The sequence below is a fragment of the Amblyomma maculatum genome, chromosome 5 (genome assembly GCF_055883805.1).
Source record: "Amblyomma maculatum isolate TAMU_Amacu chromosome 5, ASM5588380v1, whole genome shotgun sequence".
In the NCBI taxonomy this organism is placed as follows: Eukaryota; Metazoa; Arthropoda; class Arachnida; order Ixodida; family Ixodidae; genus Amblyomma; species Amblyomma maculatum.
In genome coordinates, this window is record NC_139348.1 from 65,864,662 (window position 1) to 65,875,101 (window position 10,440).

A 10,440-nucleotide genomic window follows, 5' to 3' on the forward strand; every position below is an offset into this window, starting at 1 on the left:
TTTTGTCCACCAGGGTGTAGAATAGATATTGTAATGCATTTCCCAGGAAAAAGTACTGGATTTGTATTAAAATGTCAGTAGTCACGTACCCCCATTCTAGAAACAGAAACCACGAATTTCTTATAGTGTTGTTATTAAATACAGGTGCTTATATGGCCACATCAGTGGTATACTGGTGCAGCCACAGCATTTGCCCTCAGCCGCTTTTTCTAGGAGATAAAAAGCCAGTCAGTTACTTTTCTCCTGTAGTCACACTTCTGGCCTGTTCTAGATGTGGAATATGTACCGGTTTTTTATGTAATTGCAACCACATACATACCTGAGAGCAGCAGCTTTTGAGGTGCTTTAATCTAAACGTGCGACCAGCAGCAGCACGAATTTTAGCGAAATAATTTGCACATACTGTCCTTGCAGCATACCACTGAGGAACATGTGGCACACACTGGCAACAAATACTCTCATACAAGTGAAATACCATACATTTGAAATAGCTACGAAATTACAGTTGCAGATGGCTTACACACAGGCTATGGGAATATTTTTTCTATTATGTGCATACACTTTCATTGCTGTTGTTATTACTGTATATAAAGTTGTTTCATTTGTACCTCCTTCATCGCCGACGTCCTGCGTGTTTACGCGTCAATTACACATCGCTCGCCAAGTCAACGAACACATCCAAGATTCAAGGTTCAGAAAAGACGAACACAAAGAACCAAATATTACTAGTATTTTTATAGCCCTTCATGCAATATGGTGATTAGTAGAATCAAGCGTCACAATATAACCTTTTCCTTGCTAACAAACAACAAAGGTGCAGTATCGGGGCTCTAAGAATAATTTTCAATCATTGCAAAAAGGATTTTGCAAAGGATGCACTTATGAACGTCAACTGGCTTTTTTCATTCATGGTAAACATGCAAACCCAGATAGTGACCTTCAAGTATATGCGATTTTCACTACAAGGTTAAAATATTTGATAACGTGCCTCATAACCGCTACTTCAGTCACGAGGTTCTTTAACTAAATAGCGAGACTTTGCAGTTACAGTGTGATTCTCGGAGGAGGTATTTTCTTGGCTTAGGGAGTTCTTGATTTCGATGTAATGTGTGAGCACATTGAGTATCTTTCCAGTCCGCTGGACACAGCTTTCTTCTAGGGCGTTCTCCAAGGGTTTTTAAAAATATTTTTTGCATAAGCCTCCGGCATCGGGTAGCCCAAAGTAACAAATAGGACGTTGTTTCATTATACTGTGAGATTGCAATATGGTAAACGTTATTATTAATAAAACTTGATTGGGCACGTTTGGGTTGATTGGCTAGAATTATGTCAACAAGATTCCATCGAGGTGAAATGAGATAAGGAAAAGCGAATGGCTGTAGTGGATAGATGATTAAACGATGTTGCCAAGTAAAAACTTTGTTCATGTGGAGTCATTACCTAAACAATTCGTAAATAGGTAAATTAAAAGTCGATACAGCAAAACAGGGTTATCTCAATGTCCAAATCGATCACGGGGTACTTCACTTCAGGCAGCATGTTTATGGGGACGTCGATGTGACGTCAGTGTGCGATGTCAACGTGTGACATCATAAAACCGGAAATGGACGTGCTTGGACAAGGTGAACAAATGAGGGAGCGTCATTAGAAAGTTTGTATAAGATATAAATAATGAAATGAAGTAAAATTAAAGCATACCTAAAAGAAAAAGCTGGCCAAAAATACGAAACAAGTGTATGACGTAAAAAAGACGCCTTTGCTATAGCAGCCAACTCCGTGTCTTCATGGCGCAGCCTAGCAAAGCGTGGTGGGATTACGCATTCCTCCTAAGCGGGTGCGCGCAGTGATCTCAAACGGGTTTTGTAAAGCAGAAGCACAGACCGAATAAGGTATGTCACAGTACATTATGCTCTCTTTGTTGTTCGAGTGAGAGAAGTCACATATCAGAGAGGTCCTTATACAATTTTGAGCGCGTCGGCCAGGGCTTACGGTAGAGAAAACAAAGATTTAACGATTTTTTGAGCATGACGCCCCACTGCATGCCAACACGGCTTCACGGAATCAGCGCGCTCACTGGTATCTTGCAGAGAAACTAGAATTGGCCGCTTGGCTTTTAGTGGGGCAGCCGCGAACAGTATGTGGCGCTACTGGCGAATATCAGTCACATCTGGCCCATTTTTTGTTTAGGCCTAGTCCCTTTGGTGTTACTGAAATGTACGCTGGGGAGCTCACAGGGACAATGAGAATATTTTCAAATACTGAGGTGTCCATTGCCAGTCATGAAGTGCTGCTGCAAAGTGGGATAACCTGCTTTGTCGACCAGGCTGGCACTGTATGTCTACACTCTACAAGGTGCATGTTTTTCATACGAAGCGAATATTTGATGTTAGAGGTTAAACATTAACAGTCCATTTTTCTGTCAGCAGACATTTATTGCCGAGTAAGCAGTGGCGAAACCTTATAGCGACCGCCAAATGTACGCAAAAAACTCCAAAATATTCCCAAAACTGTCGTTTTTCTATGCGAAATCACCCTTAAATGAATAAAAGCCCGTCGTGTCAGTCCATCTATTTCGAAAAATCGTTTCGACCCAAAACCGTACGGTACCCCGTGACAATATCTGAGTAGAACATCTTACCATTTGACATTGCCACTGACGTTCCGTCGGTCAATTTCGCTATAGCCTGCGTACTCAAAACTTCCAAGTCCAGGCGCTGCTTTGGGTTAGTTAATTATGTTCAATGTCGTTCTCACGCATTTTTGTCTTTGCAAAATTTATTTTTGTGGCGGCCTTTACGGCTCATAGCGTGCAGAAAACGTGGTCCGTCATCAAAGGATGTCACACCGTCCCATAGAAGAATGCCGTGATTTATGATAAAAATGTTTGTTTTATGAGCTACAGGAGGAAAATGTCAATCGTATATTTCAATATAATATAGCTAACCGGAATAATGCATGAGCCATGGAAAAAAAGAAGAAGAAAAGAAGAAAATAAAATATACAGAACAATTTGCTGTGGGTTTCGCTTGTGGTAAACCTGGAGTTACGCGAGAGCTAACTGCATGGCTCCGCTTATGTTCGACTTGAAAGTAAAGATATGGCTTTTGGACACAGTATACTTTACTCTATGGTTTTAGCTTTATTCATTACATAGGGGGCACTTTTTACCACTAAATTGCGATGATCACAAAGCCTTCATCGCGTCGTGGTCCCAAGCCCTCCACTACGGCACCTCTTTCTTTCTGTTTTCACTCCCAACTTCGCGATAACGCGATAGTCTAAGATGCCAGCCAACATTAAAGCCCCGCTTTAACCGAGCCGTATGAGCGTGCCAGCGTGGCTTAGGGATAACGTGAATGCAGCGGCATTGGCAGGCTGTTTGTGATATCACCCTTCCCTATGAAAGAGAGGCCCGAGTTGCAGCTCCTGCCAAGCCATACGTAATGTCAGGAAACCGTACATCAAGTTAGTGCTCAGCCATGTCAGCTGCCCGTTACCGCTTCCAACGACTTTCATCTTCCTACTTCGCTATTCGAAAAGGCGCCGTACAGGAGCGGTCAGGCACGGCGAAATGGCGAGACTGCGGCCAATGTAGCTACAAAAATTAGCTGTAGTTTAGGTTGTGGTTAACCCTAAAATTACGCAAGAGCTATCTGCAGCGCTATGCTTAAATTCGGCTTGAAAGTAGACACATGCCTTTTGGACATAGTAGCTTACTCTACGGTTTTAGATTTATTTATTCCATAGGGGGCATGTTTGACCGCTAAAGTGCGATGATGCGAAAGCTTCAATCGCGCGCTAGTCCGAAGCCTTTCACTACGGCACCTGTTTCGTTCTGTTTTTATTCTCTGGTAGCTTACACTAGCAGCCAAAATATAAAGCCCCACATTAATGGAGCCCTATGAACATGACTGCGTAGCCTAGAGATAACGTGAATGCAAGGGTTTTGGCAGACTGATAGTTATATCACCCTCCCATATGAAAGGAGAGGCCTGAGCTGGCAGGCCCTGCCAAACGTAATGTGAGGGAGCCCTACATCTAGGTAGTGCTCGACCATGTCAGCTGCCAGCTACCGGCTTCCATGACTTCTCTTTCTTTATTCGCTTTTCGGACAAGCATGGACCGGCAAGGGACAGGTATTGGCAGGCACGGCAAAATGGCGAGAATGTGAACAATGTAGCTCTCGCTAAAACAACCGTAATAGTAGCATTTTCAAACCTGGAAAACCGCCTACAAGACCTGGCAGCTGCAGACCGATAGCCCTCACCAGCTGCGTCGCAAAATTGTTTGAAAATATAGCAAACATCAGGATCACATTTGTTCTTCGATCTCGGAAACTTCTAGATATACATCAATACGGCTTCAAAAAGGCATATTCAACAACTGATCACTTGGTCCACCTCGAAAACACAGTCCGGAAACTATTCATCTACAGACAGCATTGTATCAGTGTTTTTCCAATCTGGAGAGGGCCTACGCTACCACATGAGGGTTCGGCATCCTACCTGAACTAAACTGCAAAAAAAAATTGTAATTTATACGTACGAACCATCAATAAAAGCAAAGCTCCAAGCACTGCACGACGGCGGAATGCGAATCCGGTGGTTATATCTCTGTTTATGTAGTCGACACTGCTCTTTCCTACTTTGTGTATTTTTTTTTGTAGGGTGTAGAATTTGTGGTCGTAAAGGATCGATCAGGCCTTTAAACACGCTGAATCTTTTTCCTGGCTATGACGACGGGTTATCCGTGCCCCGCATCTTTCCAATGCATCGCTTTCTTGCAGAATAACCTCAGAATATCGCAGTTTACTACTGCTGATTGTGTTCTGTCATCGTCTTCGAACGCATGTAATTTTTGCTACAAACAGAGATATGATGCACCAACGCTTGTAATACTGCTTGTTTTAGCCTCACCTGCTGCCAGCAAAGCAGCGACGTCAATAAATATACTTCCGACGAAGTGCTTTGCATACGTAAACACTCGAGGAAGCGACTCCCGATGTACGGCTAACATGTGCATATTTCGATGGTTAGCGATGTGTTTCATTTATTCTCGAGCTTATTTTTATTGTCGCTAACGAAACGCTATCTTCTTGCTTGCACCTGCGCGTTGAAGCTGGCGGATCATTAGTCGCAGATATGAAGATGCACTGCAAGATCGTACAAGCTGCAGCGACTGTTGCACACGCAAAATCAACGTGATGCGCGTATATACTTGCTAGCGTACACGCCCACGGCGGCTTCATATCTTCTAGGTATTTGTGAAACAACGCGTACTCCACATATACAGAAGGGCTGTAACATATAACATGTATGGTTTCTTGCTTATTTAGGGCACAGTCATGTTCCGATGTGCTCAATCTGGTTGAGCTTCACGATCCGCCCGAATTGTGGTGAGAAGCGGAAATACTCTGTCCCGATCAGTCCCATTCAGAACGGGTTTGTCCGATTTCAGTTAATTCGGGCATGACCTGTACTGTATATAGGTTCAACAAGGACTGCTCCGCCCGGTTTCATATCCATATCGGATTGGGATGTCCTAAATGAGATGCATACTAGAATTGGTCTGTCCTGTATTAACTCCATACCAGACTGGACCGTCCGGACTTATTCATACCGGACATGACCTAACCGTAATAAACCTGCCTAAGCTTCGTACAGGACTGGTTACACCGATATAAAATTCATACGGGATAATACAAGACCTGTTAAACCCGTTTGGCGCGATACGGGATTTTTCAGTCGGAGTAGGATGAACGGATGGATAGATCGAGGGGCGGACCGACGGATGGACGAATCGATGGATGGATGGAATCATGGATAAATAGATGAACGGTTGGATGGGTGTGTGGGTGGGGGGGGGGGGGGGGAATGGAAGGATGGAAAATAGGGACGTCCCATTTCAAACAGTGTAACAGGATTTGATATCATGCTCGTTTTTTTGTATATTTTCAATATTGTTTTAGGTCGGTTATTCATACCATCATTCTATATTTGAATATTTATTTCTACAGTAACATTCTTCTAAACGTCTTTTGCTAGAATACCTGCAGGTTCATTCACCCAACTCCAGGTATCTCTAGACCCCAAGACCTGAGGAAGAGTGACTACGCCTGCGTCGACATGCGGATGATAATATCACATTGGAGTGGAAGATGTTAAATTGTTTCTATGGATTTACCACATACTGTACATGTCATCTCTAAATTTCATTTTGTAGCTGCGTTTCATCAGGTACACTGATCTAGCTTCGAAATGTAGCGTACTGCCTCTTGAATTATCAAAAATGCATCCTACCCGATATACCGTTTTTTACTTCCGGTATATTTCTATATTCTATTTCTTTTTCACTGAATTTATTTAATTTTTACCCTGTGTGTTTTACGCCTGTTTTTGATGCTCCTTATGTCTCCGTCCATGTGACCAGCATTACTTACTGGTTAGTTTCGTAGTTCTTTTTCTGCTTTGTGAGTCAGCTCTTTTATTGCGAAAGCATTACTACTCCCATTTTCAGCCCTTTGCGTAACCGCGGTCGGTAGGCACGTTTGACCTTTATTAACCCCAGATGGTTGTAACATCATGCCAGCGGCGAAAGATGGGCTACCATGTCGAGTCGTCGGGTGGGGACAGTCGGTAGGCACGGCGCGTTGCAGCTGAAGCCGCGCTGCTACCGAGTGGAAGCGCGGCTGTCACCTCCTTTTTCGCAGTTGAGAGGAGAAGGAGGAAAACTATGGGTACATAAATGCTCGCGCATGCTCTGCTGAGGCACTCGCTATGTATTCTGATAAACAGAAAGAAAAGTCACGCCGTCTCGGCGAAGCCAGGAAAAGAGAGCGGGCTACTGAGACAGGTGAAGAAGGGGAGCTGCATCTTGAGCTCGACGGCGTGCTCAAGATGCAGCTAGACGACCGCGTCGCAATTCCCGTGAATCATCCTCAGCCGGTGATGATTCCGAGTGGAACTTATTGGCCGCTGTTCATTACAGTCATTACAACAATTACAATATAATTACAATTATGTCCTTACATTACATGTGTGTCTGGTGTTGATCGTACGGTTAGCGTGGTACACCACATTTGGCTACACTACGTGCAGCACTATAGCGTAGCCATGCTATTATTGCTTTCTCAACCTGCCGGGCTTAACTAAAGCTAAGCCCCAACTAATATTTCTAGCTATAGGTATTTCAATACTTTTGCTGGCCACTTGTTACTGTCTATTTTCCTCAGGCGTTCCTCAAAATATTTCACAGTGAGCTTCCCGTGCTTCGAGAGATGACTGGCCCATATCTCCCTGCACCGCCTGATTTGAGGCTTTGCCGTGGACTCCCAGTGCCATTCGTCCGACGTCTCTATGATTTTTTTTGTGACTTTCTCTCTGCTTTTTGGTACGAAACCGCATTTTCGAAAGTAAGCCCGGTGAGCATAACTCCTTTCGAAATATCCCTCAGTACCCGATACCTGTTGTATCCCCCAATGCCTTTCACTTCATTTTCCCGGTATCACTTCAACCGTTTGCCCTACGTGATTGCTCATTCTTTTCAATGTATTTCAATCCTTCGTTCACCCGCACCCCGAGATATTTATATTGTGCCACTCTTGATATTTCATGGCCTTGCATTTTGAGACCTTGATCAGTTTAGCCCTTGAAAATCCTCAGACCCGACTAAACTTAACCATAGCGAATCATAGAGCGTCCCCTTCGCCTACGCAATACATAACTGGATTTTGTAAGTTTTCCCGGCTATCTGTTAACAGCACAATATTGTCTGCATTCATTAAACCTTAAACCAGAAGGAGGGGGGGGGGGGCACTACCCTATGACTCTTCCGCCATATCTACATGACAGGTTATAACCTAGATAGTCTCCGTTTCATTATTATCACAGGAAGCATGCACAGCAGCCATGTAAGCAGATAACCTTCTCTTAATGCTCTGCATACCTCGACGGTGTCCGTACTTCTTATCCCTTCACATGTAACTTGAAATTGTTTATCCCAGTATATTTGGTGTAGGAAACCTGCTATCTCATGACCGTTAGTTTCTTTTATTATGTGAAACACGCGATTCCTGTTTAGTTTATCGTACGCGCCGTTTATGTTCAGAAAGGCTAAATACAATTGTCTGTCTTCTGCTCTAGATATTTCGATTCATCGGGCAAGCACGAAAATGCTATAATCTGATCGCTTACCATTACTAAACCCGTTCTCGAAGTTCTTTGAGTACCTTCTTACTTTCTAACCATGATTTCATTTTTACTTCACCGCCTGCATGGCCAACCTGTACATAACAACTGTTATCGTAATCGTCCTGTGGATGTTCTGTGAATCATATCTTTCCCTTTATAAATCAAATTATATTGCACTCTGCCTCATACCCTTGGATTAGCGCCGTATCACGGCAACAAAGTAAAGTGAGATGTAGAGTCATGAACAATATGAGCGTGAACAAATTTTTTTCATAACATTGCTAATTATTCTCGGTACTTCTCTATTAATTATGATGACGATCCTACGGATATTATGCATCCGAAGGAAACGTCTTTAAAAATCTAATTAGTTTGTTCTTGTCAAAATTATAGAGCAATCATTAAACCAATGCTCAAACTTTGTTCTAGCTCATATTGCTGATGACTATACCGACGGCTCCGATTGCGAAGCGGGCGATTTGGATGGAATCGCGGGAATAGAAGAGCCATTGTTTGGAGACACCCATCAGCACGGGAGAGATGGAAAATGCCATAGATGACTAAAATGCTGCAAAATCCACGGGTTTTTGCAGATTGGGCGCAGCGTTTATAAAGCTCCTAAATAAGAGGTTGCGTAGTTGCAGAGAGTTTTGAGCAAGCTATATGATAAAGAAGAAACCCCATTGTCATTTCTAAGGATACACGTGGTTTTGATACCAAAAAGCGACGACCCTGTCAAATTGCTTTGATTTCAGTCACACCAGCCGATCACACTTTCCAATATGGATTAACAACATTATCATTAAGGTCCTAACGAAACGGTTTCAGAGGGTATTAAGGGGTAATTATTGTTTGAAAGATACAGAATTAAAGGGCATACATGGAAACATATTTTGGGATGCCGTACCAGAAAACCGGTGCATAATACTTCCACAGCGGCACTGTATTTTCCAATGATACTGCGACATTGCCTCCACAAGCGTAGGTAACATGAGACCAGCCGGGTGAGGGACTACGTGTGCTTGACCTAATTGTCTATTTCTGTTTGTTCTGGGCATTTGTGTGGCATTTGGCTGGCATTTCCTAACGACAGTCGCACTTATGTGCTGGTGAACAGATTCAGTTTTCAGTATCGCCATTTAGTTCGCCATTTAGTTAGATATTAGGAGACATTGCTTACGTAGACACTGCCCTGGAGGTGGACGAGTGTTTCACAAACCTGGAAGGCATTGTTGATGGACGGTCAGCACCGTGTACTTATCGTGTACCACGCATTTGCCCTCAGCCAGTTTTTTGTGGACATCAAAAAAGATCAGTTGCTTTCTCTTGCAGCCCTAAAATTCCGGCCTACTTTGGTGGGAAATGTAGACTGTTTTTGAGTGCCATTTCAACCACATGCAGATTCGTGAGATTAGCAGCCTTCGAGGTGCTATTTCGTAAGCATGGGTCCAGCACCATTACAACATTGAGTAAAATAATTTGCTCATACTATCATTGCAGTATACAACTGAGAAAAATCTGTCACACACTGCCAAGAAATACTGTCATGAAAGAACTAACATACATTTGATAGCAAGAAAATGACAATTAGAGATCGTACACACATACACACACAATCCGGCCATGGAGATATTTTTATTTGTGCATACGCTTCTGTACAATTGTTTTTTTTTTTCCGATTTTCAAAGTCAAGTTTCCTTTGTCACTGCTCCTTCGCCGTCCTCCTGCGTGTTTACGCGTGAAGTGCACAACTCTCGCCAAGTCAACAAACACCTGAAAGATTCAAGGTTCAGAAGAGAAGAAAGAATGCAACGAACCGAATTTTCCAGCATCTTTTGCAGCCCATCAGGCAGTATGATTAGTGGAATCAAGCCTCACTCTGGAGCCTTTTCCAATGAAAACAATAAAAAAGATGCATGTTCTAGACTAAAACAATTATTTTCTTTCATAGCGACCGGGATTTCTCAGATACAGCTGTGAATGTCAACTTGCTTTTTTGTTAATGGTACTCATCCTCGTCATCATACTCATCTGCAGTGCATCCTTGAGGCACTGCAGATGAAGTTATGTGATGTTAGGAAGATAGTGAGAGACCGGAAAGCGTGGCGTGACATGGTCCATAGGGTCACGAAGAGTCGGACACGAATGAACGATTGAACTGAACTGACTCATGCAAACCAAGATAGTAACCTCCAAATAGATGGTATTTTTCTCGCCTTGGATGAGATATTTCATAACGTGCCCCATAACC